General features: G+C 34.2%; 3 protein-coding genes across 3 annotated transcripts in view; all 3 read right to left on the bottom strand.

Moving 5' to 3' along the window:
- Nucleotides 1-1,457, bottom strand: part of LOC126776662 (uncharacterized) — a 91,783-nt gene extending 90,326 nt beyond the window's left edge. Inside the window, exon 1 of the mRNA XM_050499284.1 lies at nt 1,303-1,457. The gene's annotated coding sequence lies outside the window, so the exon portion shown is untranslated. The remainder of the gene's footprint in view (nt 1-1,302) is intronic.
- LOC126776693 (prolyl 3-hydroxylase sudestada1) overlaps nt 1-12,362 on the bottom strand; it is a 382,982-nt gene that overhangs the window by 31,353 nt on the left and 339,267 nt on the right. The window lies entirely within an intron of this gene.
- LOC126776699 (uncharacterized) overlaps nt 6,947-12,362 on the bottom strand; it is a 150,287-nt gene continuing 144,871 nt past the window's right edge. Inside the window, exon 2 of the mRNA XM_050499326.1 lies at nt 6,947-6,959. The gene's annotated coding sequence lies outside the window, so the exon portion shown is untranslated. The remainder of the gene's footprint in view (nt 6,960-12,362) is intronic.

The following is a 12,362-nucleotide window of genomic DNA, read 5'->3' as shown; positions in this document are numbered from 1 at the left end:
GTTTATTTCAGCCGCGCGATATGGGTTGTCATTTTACTAACATATTATAGTATACAATATTCATAATAATGTAAATGTATAATTATTTATTGCTGCCATCATCTTCTTAATTTTATTACTAGGTCGTCAGTCAGCCATTTGACCTTAACTCATGACAAATTTGTGAGGACCAAACGAAATGTGTGGCGGCAAAACGATTCCGGCTTTCGACATCAATGCTATTCTGTAAATCAATTCATTTTTCTCCCCTGAAATGTTGACAATAGATTTATGGTGTATACTATTTTGATGTGTGTATTCGACAAATGTTATAATTGGTCAATGTCGCATATCACTTTCTGTCATTTCACGAACGCTTTCTGCGGTGTGCTTCGAGTTTGTTCATACAGAATAGCCCTAAAGACATCTTAGAAATAGAGGCATTATATTTATATTTTAAATTTGTACAAATAAAATACCAGTAACGTGCTAATGCACCGAACAAGACGCCCTGCTGTCTGTACGCGGTTCGTATTGCAGAGTGTAAAAGGCAATATTTATCTACATTAAGCATTTAAAATTATTTTCATTTGATAAGGAATAATATTTTTGTGTGGCATTTGAATTATACTAAAGATTAATTAATTTTAAAGCATTATTTTTGAAATAGAAATAGTTACGGTGCGTTATCTATAAATAATAGATAGATGCTGTCGGTTTCAATTATTGTCTAAAATTAAAAAAAAATAATATATCTGATATAGTTTTGACAGGCATTTTGAAAGCTACTTTTATAACAGACTTCGTCAAACTTACCTTTTTATTAGTTAGGATTAACAGCTGAACACGAGAACACAGAATACGCTAACATTAATTAAAATAAATGTAACATTACACTGATCAAAAAAAATCTTAACCTTATAATTATAAATATTGCGAAAGGCCCAATCGAAAGGAAACGAGAAACGAGAATCGAGATTTAAGCGGTCGAAGCGACTTATTTCTGCAATTCTGCGTATTCAATGTCAGACTCTTTCTACATAAAACAAAAATAAAAATATTCTGAAGATCTTCAACAGTTATCGTATAAACATTTATACGTATTCTCTGTGATGCAATAAATAACCCATAATTTAAACGTGTTTACAATTGACAGCTGACGAGTTAAAAAAAGTAGTTATTTTGATCTTAAATTTTATTTTTGAATAAAGTTAAACATAAAGTCAGCTATAATAGATTTTTAAATATAAGATATTGTTAATTTTAATCGTGTTTTTTTATTATCAAACAAATAATAAAACTTGATATAAAAAAGTTACTTACAACGACGAAACTCCTTTGAAATTGCGTCTTATATATCACTTTACACAACACAGTAATTTGTACGGTAAATTAAAATATTATTAAACAGTAATTACGTCGATAGAAAAATATATAACTCGCAACTCTTTACCGCAGTAACAGGACAACCTTTCTCATTGAATGTCTGTTCCACACTGATCGCGAGCCGAGCGACGAGCAAGCGTCAAGTGAGTGACAGCAGGACAATAACCGTCCGATGTGCATGCGCAGATTCGCAATTCGAATGTAATTAAACAAATTTTACACCGAATTTGAATTTTTCACGCGCCTTTTTGTTGACAAGGTTAGGTCTTTAATTAAATATCATGTAGTCATTAGCAGCTTAAGTAACTGCTATTTTAATAAATTACCGTGATTAATACGAGTTAAGATTTTGAAACTTTTAGAAAAAAAAAACCAAACCATTCCAGTATTATACTTATATGATGTTCTTAGCCTAATAAACGTAGATATCATTAACTTCATTATTGTATGACATTTTTTTCTATATATTAAATTATATTTTAAATAAATAATAATAATTTTATGTGGATTCAAAACAAACAGAACGTGAGTCAATGACGCTACTTACTACACGTTTAATTGTATGTAAAACTTGTGCTTCCGTTACTGTTAATTAATTATTAAAGTTTTAAATTAAAATTGTATTTTAACGAATATTTTGTTTCCCATCAGTATTTAATTTTTTTATTATTTTGAATATAATTGCGCACTTAAATCCCGACACACGTATGACGCGAAGATGCAAAGCCATTTTTTTTGTTAATAATAATAAAAGAATTATCAAAGATGATTAACGTTATCATTTAGCTACCCCGTGTATATGTTTGCTTCAAATGTTGTGAAAGCTTTTTCTACTTCTGCTGAACCGATTCTTATGGATATTTGCACAAACATTGAGTTTCCATGACAATGTGGTAGTTACGCCTTGGTTACAAGGGTTCGATAATGGAATTATGATTTTTTTTATTATTTTTATATTCATTTATTTTTCTCTTGTAGATGTTAGTTGTCTACGTATGTAAACAGTGTAGTTGAATAAACCAAGACAATAGACAGTAACAATAATACAATGTATTATGTAGTAACACATCAACTATGCTACTGCTGGGAAAAGGGCTGCCCTTCCTTTTTGAACAGTTTTAGACTCTGTTCCGCCAAAGCTCCAAAGCTGTTTGGTGTGTACGTAGGTTTCCTTCCGATGTCTTCATTCACACGATATAAATTATAAACACATATGACAATGACAATTTGGTGGTATTCGGGTTTATCCATTAAATGTTCGCGTAATTACTAAATTTATTTTTTTATTTTTTTATTTTATAGGAAGTCAACACAATGTACAATGTTTTTACATGTCTGTCCCAGAAAATAACAATTCCAAATAATGACACTTATTAACACTATACATCGCAATTATAGGCTAACTCATAATGCAATTTCACATTTTCAGCTTCGTAAATTAAGTAAATTAACTTCAATTTTAAAATAACACGACAGTTCACATAGTATCTATCGTAAAATTTCTATAATGTTTTTTTTTTTGTTAGAAGATACGGTGTAATTATCAGATGAAACTATAGACTGGGACAGGGTTATTAAATATCAAAAAATAGCGAGTTGCAGTATTTGGATTGAAATAAATTTTATGTTGAATTACTCAATATGTTGTCTTTCCATGTTTATATAACACTAAGTCTCTAAATCCGCAAAGTCGTTAGTCGACACATACTGGGGTGTGGTATTCTGTAATAATATGTCGCTGGTGTTTTTGAAAACTCATGTTATGTTTTGACATACATAAAAAGGTTTTAACTAGATAAAAAGATATAGTAAAGACTAGTTTTCGCCCGCGTTTTAGGTAGATAATCGTGAAGGTAACTTTGTTTGTCTGTCAAGTATTCACGGCTAGGCCACTGCACTGATTATGAAGAAATTTGGTATGAAGCAGGCTTGGACACCAAGTAAGGACATAGGTTACTTTTTATATCTTAAATCCGAGACCAACATTCCCCCAACACGCGAGCGAAGCGGACATAAGCTAAATAGGTATTGTAAGGACGGGACTAGGTAAATAAAGTAGATGTTTAAGGTTTGAAGATAAATTTATTACTGCCCTCAATACCATGTGTCAGCTGCTTATATACTACACTACATGCCCTACCAAACAAAAAAAAAAAATGTTGGATACATTAACATTTTTTTTTATCAAAATACAATATGAAAAAGTAAAATAAAATTGAATATAATAATAATTAAACAAAATAAAACAAATATGTAAACAAAGGTATAATAATGCAGTGCTGAAATTTAATATCAAATATCATAATAGGTACAGTCATAATCACAAGTCTTAATAAACAATATGTTTAATGATCATTCAACATAAAGTCTTGTCCTATTTTTATGAACAGTTTTTTCTTTACCATTGACTAAAATTACAACATTCGGTGATAAATCTTTAACAACTGTATATGGACCTAAATATAATGGATCAAGTTTGCTAATATTTTCATTTTTAATCAATACTAAGTCTCCTTGTTTATACTCCACTGGGTTTATACTTCTATCATATTTTATTTTTCTTAAAGTTTTACAATTTATGAGGTTTGTTTTAGCATCATTTTGTGACTTTTGTAACCGGTATTTTAGTTCTATTGCATAATCATCAAAATTGTAAATTGGATCTATTGTCGACCTAAGATTACTTGGTAAGTTACATTGTTTGCCAAACACTAATTCGTATGGAGTAAATTTTGTACTCGAGTGTACAGAAGTGTTATACGAAAAACACCAGTAAGGAATCCATGAACTCCATTCCTGACTATGACTGTTAACTTGCATTCTTAAATAAAATGTTAAATGTTTATGACTATTTTCAAGTGATCCTAAGGTCTGATGGTGGAAGGCTGTAGACTGTAATTGACTTATATTTAAAATTTTACAAACCTCTTCCATTGTAGAATTTATAAATTCAGTTCCTCTATCGGTTACGATCTGCCGAGGGATGCCATATCTAAGTATAAAATTATTTACTAGAGTTGTAGCTACTGTGCGCGCATCCTTACCTGCTATCGGATATGCCTCGACATATTTGGTGAGGTCGCATTGGAGCGTTAAAATGTAATTATAATTATTATCTCTTGTCAATGGACCTACCAAATCTAAATAAATCTTATCAAAAGCTGAATTTCCACAGTCCGTTATGGTCATAGGTTCTTTTATGGTATTTAAATATTTATAACGTTGACATTTACTACATTTTTTTACAAAAAGCTTAACATCATGCTCTAATCCTGGCCAAAAATATTTTTTACGAATGTTATTTAACATACGTCTTATTCCTGCGTGTCCGCTAGTGGGCAGGATATGATAATCGTTTAATATAACTCTTTTCGTATCGTCGTCTATAATTTTTGTAACTCCTTTAATTACGCATAAACGGGGTCCGGACCACTTACGCATTTTATTAATAACCTGAGCTAGCTCTTTAATTATTTGAAAATTATTCTCATCTTTTATTACATATAACGTATTTATTTTTAAATCGATACAAAATGATTCCATTTCCCTCACAGAGACAGCTCGTGTACACTGGGATTGGGTAAACAGTTTCACAAAAATTGTACGATTTGACGACGAGTATGCATAATCACCACGCTCTAATGATACGCATTTTTTAAACTTTCTCCATTCTTCTTCATTCACAAATACCAACTCCGTGTAATACTTCGGTAGTTTTAACATCTCTACAACTCTTGGGTGATCAGTCCAATCGTCAGAAGAAATATTAGAAACCGAAGTAGAATTACAAGGTTTTTCATCAAGCTTCTTCTTTTGTGCCCTTGTAAGTACTGATAAAATATGATCATTCATCGCCTTTAATTCTTCACTACTAATTTCTATGCGTGACAATGCATCTGCAGCTACATTATCACACCCTTTCACATAAGTAACCTTAAAATCATACTCTTCAAGTATTAGCCGAAATTTTAACAATCTACTGGAAGGATCTGTCATATTGTATAAAAATATTAAGGGTCTATGATCCGTTTCTATAATGAACTTTCGTCCATAGAGATACGGTCTAAAATATTTAACAGACCAAACAATCGCTAAAAGCTCTTTCTCAATCGTTGGATACCTACGTTCAGCTTTATTTAAACTACGACTGGCGTAAGCTATTGGTCTACGATCAGCATTACATAAAATCGAACCTATTGCATACCCTGAGGCGTCTGTCTGTAGTATAAATGTGTTATTATAATCGAAAATAGGATATTGTAATATTGGAGGGCTCATTAACATTTCTTTTAAAGTACTAAATGATTTTTGACAGTTTTTATCCCAATTAAATATTACATTTTTACGACATAAATCATTTAATGGAATACAGATTTGGGCGAAATTCGGAATAAACTTTCGATAATAGTTCGCAAAGGCTACAAATCGTTTGAGCTCGTCTACGTTTTTAGGAACCGGATAATTAATTAACGCCTTAATTTTTTCTGGATCTGGTTTAATGCCGTCCGCTGATACCACGTGTCCGAGGTATAAAATTTCTTTTCGAAGAAAATCGCACTTATCAGGATTTAATTTTAAATTAACTTTTCTAAGCCTTGTTAAAATATCTAACAAATTTTTATTATGACTATCTAAATTTCTTCCGAAACAAATTAAATTATCCAAATATACAAAACATTTATCGTAATTAAGTCCCGACATTGCTACTGTCATTAAGCGTGAAAATGAACCAGGACTGGTTTTCAAACCCATAGGCATACGGGTCATTTGATACTGGCCAGACGGTGTTGTGAATGCGGTATATTTCCTACTGTCAGCATTTAGCTTCGTTTGATAATAAGCTTGTGTTAAATCTAATTGAGAAAAATAAATAGCTCCTGAAAGTGAGTCTAATATATCACTTATATTCGGAAGGGGAAATTTGTCATGCATTATACAATCATTTAATTTCCGAAAATCTATCACTAAACGCCAGCTTTTATTATTATCTTCTGATTTTTTAGGTACTAATAGTACTGGGCTAGACCATTCGCTGTTAGCGGGTTCGATAATATCATTGGCCAACATTTTTTGAACTTGTTTTTCTATTTCATCACGTTGAGAAAACGGTAATCTATATTGTTTAGTATAGACCGGATTCGTATTAGCTTTTAGTTGTATATTTTGTTCGTAAAGATTACACGTACCTAACTTGTCTCCTGGCAAGAAAAATACGTCAGCATATTTCGCACAAATGCTTTGTATACTAATGCTTTCTTCTTTGTTCAAATGATTCAATTTAATTAATGATAATAATTTCCGAACTCTTTTTCCGTCCAAATTTTCTTTGTTAAACGAACAAATATTATAATTCGATAATAAATCAATTTCAGGCCTAAAATAACTAAGATTAATTTCTGTTTCGCGAGTATTTAAAATTTGAATAAATATTTTTCCCTCTTTCGGTTGACAGATACTTCCAGCGATAAATACACCTTCACACAATTCTCTGGGAAATATAACACACGATTCATTCAAATAAGAATCAACTTGAAAAAACTTTTCACACCTCGGAGGTACCTTTATAAATGTATTTTTACCTAATTTTCCTAAACCTAAGGAGAGCGTAATTGGTTTGTCGAAGCTATTTAAAGTAAATGTATTATTTTCGTAATTTAATACACAATTATAATTAGTTAAAAATTCTTGTCCGATTAAACCATCTTGAATACAAGGCAAATTCTTTAAGACATAAAACTTATGTTTGAATTCTATTCCACATAAGGTAAACGGTATGTAAACATAGCCCTCGGTGTACGAGGTGCCACCAATACCATTTACGGCTACGCGTTTTGGATGTATTGGAATATTCCTATCTCTTATTACATCGTATTTAATCACTGACATCGAGGCGCCCGTGTCAACTAGCATTCTATATTTGGTACCTAATATTGTAAACTCTACGAAATTATTATATGTATTGCATGCTAGAATAAAGTTAGGATCGAAAAAACTCTAAGTTTTGGTTATTTTCCGAAGTAGTAACCTGTATATCGTTTTGGGATTGATTCATAAGATACCCATGCTGTTTTCTACCGTTATTATTTCTACCTCGCGATACTGCACGTTCAAAATTATGTCCGCGTCCTCGAGAATTACTTGTGGATCCTCTATTGTTTCCTCGGTGGTATAAACTAGATGTTTGATTCGGCATCGGCCTAAATGAACTATTTGGCGTGTAATGTTGGCGTGCGTTGTTTAATACTCGACCTCTACTATGCCCCCTATAAGATGGTTGGTACTTACCTCGATGTTGAGTCGTGAAAATCGTTTCAGCTGATGTAAAAGAGCCTTGACGCGACAGTTCCTCGTCTTTGGCTGCTCTTATAACATCTTTCAGCTCTGAGTAGTTGCGGGCCGCTAAAATAGTGCTTAATCGACTGTTCCTCAAACCTTCGGTGAATCGCTGTATTGCTAATTTTTCGTTTACGGGTCTCAATATTTTAAACGCGTTATCGTCACCGTTAGCTTGGGAAATAGTCAATTCAACAAATAAATCCTCAAGTTTCTTACCAAATTCCTCAATACTCTGCGAACCTTGTCTAGATTTTAACATTTCTATTTGTAGTGCCGTGGCTGACTGCTTAGTCAACAGATTATTTTTCATGTCGGCAATAAGTTCTGTGGAAGATTCATAGTTAGATAATAAACGTAATTTGGCATTTTTAGTTAAACGAGTTTTAAGGACAAAAGAAATAAGTAACTGTTCATGTTCTTTCCTAATGGTTTGGCTATAGAATTCGATACAATCTATTAATTTTTTAGTAACTTCTTCATCTCCTGTCATAATAGGTAGAAGAGAAGTAGCAGTTTTCATGTCAAAGTCAGTCATGGTGCTAAAATCTTGGTCACTAACTAAACAAGTTGTTTGAATTTTTTGATAAAACGATTCAATTTCTTCGCAAGCAACTAATAAGTAATTTATCTCTTCCTTTTTTATATACCCTTTAGATGCATTAAAGTTTAACTCGTCACGATATTTTATATATTCGTCATATAAACTTTTTGCCTCTAAATATTTCTGTTCTAACAACTTTTTAGTTCTTTTCCCTTTACTTAGTTTAATTAAATTTATTTTTATATTTTCAATTTGATGTTTTATATCTAATATATGATCCATTTAAATCTTAAGAAACGGCTTAAAAATATACACTTAAAAATAATGATAAAATATGAATATATCTATTGTCTATAATTCCATAACACCTTTGCTGATGACACTATTTCACTTCTCCTTTTATATATTTTTCACACTTTTACACTCCTATTTTTTTTTTTATAAACATCTATTGATGCGTCTCCAGGCTAAACGACACTTTCCTGATTTCTTTCTCCAATCTCTGGTCCCCGCCTCGAACGTCTGAAAGCGCTCCTGGCCATCTCCTGACGCATCCAGTTTATGTGGCAGCGTTTATATAATTTATATATGGCAAACTTTGCCCCCAAAATTAAAAGTAAAAGAAAAATACCCAAAATTATATTTGTCACTTTCTGATTTTGGTGTATTAGTTCCACGTCGGCCGAATTCACGCCTCCTGCGGCATTTTGTGCAATCACAATTTGTTCTTTACTTTGTTCTTTGCCCATTTTGTATTATGACGCTACTAACGTTCGAACAATTAAATACACGAATGTCCAATATTACACAGAGCGACATTATATTGTTATACTGCACTTCGTTAGAACCCGAAACCAAACCTTAAATGGCAGGGTCGCCATGTAAGGACGGGACTAGGTAAATAAAGTAGATGTTTAAGGTTTGAAGATAAATTTATTACTGCCCTCAATACCATGTGTCAGCTGCTTATATACTACACTACAGTATAAAAGAACCCTTCCTTGAGATTCAAGCTAGCTTTTACCAAATTTTATCAAATTTTATCTTATATATATATCTTATATTAGGAGTGGGGATGAAAATAGTCAAAGGGTTCGAACCAAACTAGCGACTTTTTACATCTCTAGGTAGTTATTGCGCTATTGACGCTTAATTTTCTTCAACATGCTTGGTACCTTCAAACCTCCGTGGCTATTATATACACGTGGTAAGTTTTATATACTGCGCACGAGTTTCGCAGATAGTTATCGTTATAAAACGTGGCGTGTTTTGTTAAAACACTGTTATTACACTTTATTTATGTTTCATGTTATATTTTTTAAATGTTTCATTGGTTTCAGAGTCTGAGGTCCCGGGCTCAAATCCCGAGACAGTACAATAAAATCCAGTTAATTTTTTTCTATTAAGGAACTCTCAGTAGCTGCCTGGATTTTAAAGGTCAGTTTTTGCATTCCCTTGCCTCGAAAAGCATGTAAAGACGTTGATCCAGCGCTTGAACTCTGTCTGGTCGTGTCGTGAATAGATATTGCACACTTATGACTATAATATCTCCGGTACAGTTGCCAAGTTTCCATTGATATTGCTCGCCGTGACCGAAGTTGTTCAAAAGTATTATCATTTATTTCCAATGTTATGGACAATTTATTTGGTTACAATATTTCGCACGCGTATTCGCCCGTTTGTAAGGGGACTGGTGTTTGGTACTCAATATCCTTTCCTGTACCCCTGAGAACGTGTATGCAAAACTTCACGATGATGGGTAGAGAAGTTAGGAAGTGAAAGCGTAACAAACAGACTAACGAAATCTTTATTCGTGTAAGCTTTCGCATTTATAATAGTTGGGATACACATAAGACAGTTCATTGTATAATATGTAAAAATATGGTAATAAAATCCTCATCTCTCACAATATTTACTTGTTTATTGTTATTTTAGTAATAATGTGACATATTTTTATATATGCATAAAAGTATATGAGTAAATAAGTAATTGCAAATTCATTTATTCAGTAACTCTACGTGTGTTATACGTGCAATGCCTCAACATTACATATATTCATAATCAATGCAATAAGTTCAAACGTGATAAGAATTTTTAAAATATTTTATAAAATTAAACAAATAAAATTTAGTATAGTGTTGTATTGTCACCAACGCAACGATTAAAGTGTGTGCCAGCTCAATTCGTTGGGGGAAAGTGATGGAAGTAAAGCACAATTCACTTGCCACAAGATTACCCACACATACTTATCAATCAATCAATCAACAGCCAATCGTTGTCCACTGCTGAACATAGGCCTCTCCCAAGGTGCGCCAAAGCTCCCTGTCCTCCGCCTTCCGCATCCAGTTGGTGTCCGCCACCTTCTTAAGGTCGTCGGTCCACCTGGCTGGAGGGCGCCCTACGCTGCGCTTGCTGATTCGCGGTCTCCACTCTAGGACTCGTCTGCTCCAACGGTCATCGGTCCTACGACATACATGACCAGCCCACTGCCACTTCAGTCTGCTAATTTTGCAAGCTATGTTGGTGACTCCGGTTCTTTTCCGGATAATCTCATTTCTGATCTTATCCTTCAAATATACTCCGAGCATAGCTCGCTCCATAGCACGCTGAGCGACTTTGAATTTGTGGACTAGTCCCGCAGTTAGTGTCCACGTTTCGGCACCGTATGTCATGGCAGGTAAGACGCATTGGTTGAAAACTTTCGTCTTCAAACATTGCGGTATAGATGACTTGAGGACTTGACGAAGGTTGCCAAATGCTGCCCATCCCAAGCGAATTCTTCGATCGGCTTCCTTCTCGAAGTTGTTCCTACCGACTTGTATTATCTGTCCTAGGTAGGTATATTCACTAACAACTTCGAGAGGTTCCCCTCAACGTATATCGATCCCGGCACGACATGCCTATTGAACATGACCTTGGTCTTGTCCAAGTTTATACCGAGGCCGACACACCGGGAAGAGTCGCCTAGGCTACACAGAACAGCTGAGAACAGCTTATACACGTGACTCATCAGGTAGATTGGTCTGTAGTTTTTCAAGAGGATTTTATCACCTTTCTTGAAAAACAGTACCACCCCACTCCCGCTCCACGTTTCCGGGGTCTTGCCATTGTGGATGACGGAATTAAAGAGGCTTGCTAGCTCTTTCACGACCGGAGTCCCGCCTGCCTTAAGCAACTCTGTTGTGATTCCGTCATCTCCCGGAGCTTTGTTGTTTTTAAGCTGTTCTAGAGCCGCCCTAATCTTGCCTTGGTCAATGACCGGGAGCTCCTCGGAGTAATGGCGCGTAAGAGGGGCGCGCTGGTCATCAATACTGATTCCCACGGGTTTATCCGATCTTGAAGAGAACAACTAACCATAAAACCTCTCTACTTCTCCGACAATCTCAGGCCTAGAGGTAACGACCCCACCATTTTCAGTTTTAAGTTTTGTCAGACGCGGCCTCCCAAACTTGTGAGCGAGCACTTTCGATCCCCGATTTTGCTCAATCGCAGCCTTGATGGGATATACTTATAGATAAAGATAAATAAATGATTAAAATATGACAGCTTTTCAGCAGTGCTAATCTATAACGGCCTTAACTTTTAAACATTGCTTAGCGACTGTTTTGATAAACACCGATATCACTCTTTCTGTCATTATTGATTGGATATTCGAAAGAAGAAGACAGCATTGTTCAACCAACCGCTAAGGTACATTTATAAGTAAGGTCATAAGAACTCACGCGGTGATACTATACGCTTAGTTTGATAGACGATCCTTATAATGTAATTATTTTAGTCTCGGAAAAGCAACGTCAAACATGAGGGGGCAAATTACTAATCTATAACGATACGTTCCCGATACAATTCCAATCCACTTTGACTATTCTGTATTTATTTAGATCGGAAACGAACCGATACGATATTAACTTATACCGTTGTGTGTTCAAACTTAATTGTAAATTTTATACCATCAGTCTATAATTAAATTAAAGAATAGTAAATCAAATAAACGGCAACGTTCACGCTTCTGACACAGTAACAGCCTGTTAATGTCCCACTGCTGGGCTAAGGCCTTCTCTCCCTTTTGAGGAGAAGGTTTGGAGCTTATTCCACCACGCTGCTCCAATGCGGGTTGGTA

The sequence above is a fragment of the Nymphalis io genome, chromosome 21 (genome assembly GCF_905147045.1).
Source record: "Nymphalis io chromosome 21, ilAglIoxx1.1, whole genome shotgun sequence".
Classification (NCBI taxonomy): Eukaryota; Metazoa; Arthropoda; class Insecta; order Lepidoptera; family Nymphalidae; genus Nymphalis; species Nymphalis io.
Note: the sequence above shows the minus strand (reverse complement) of the source record. Positions and strands in the feature narration are given on the sequence as shown.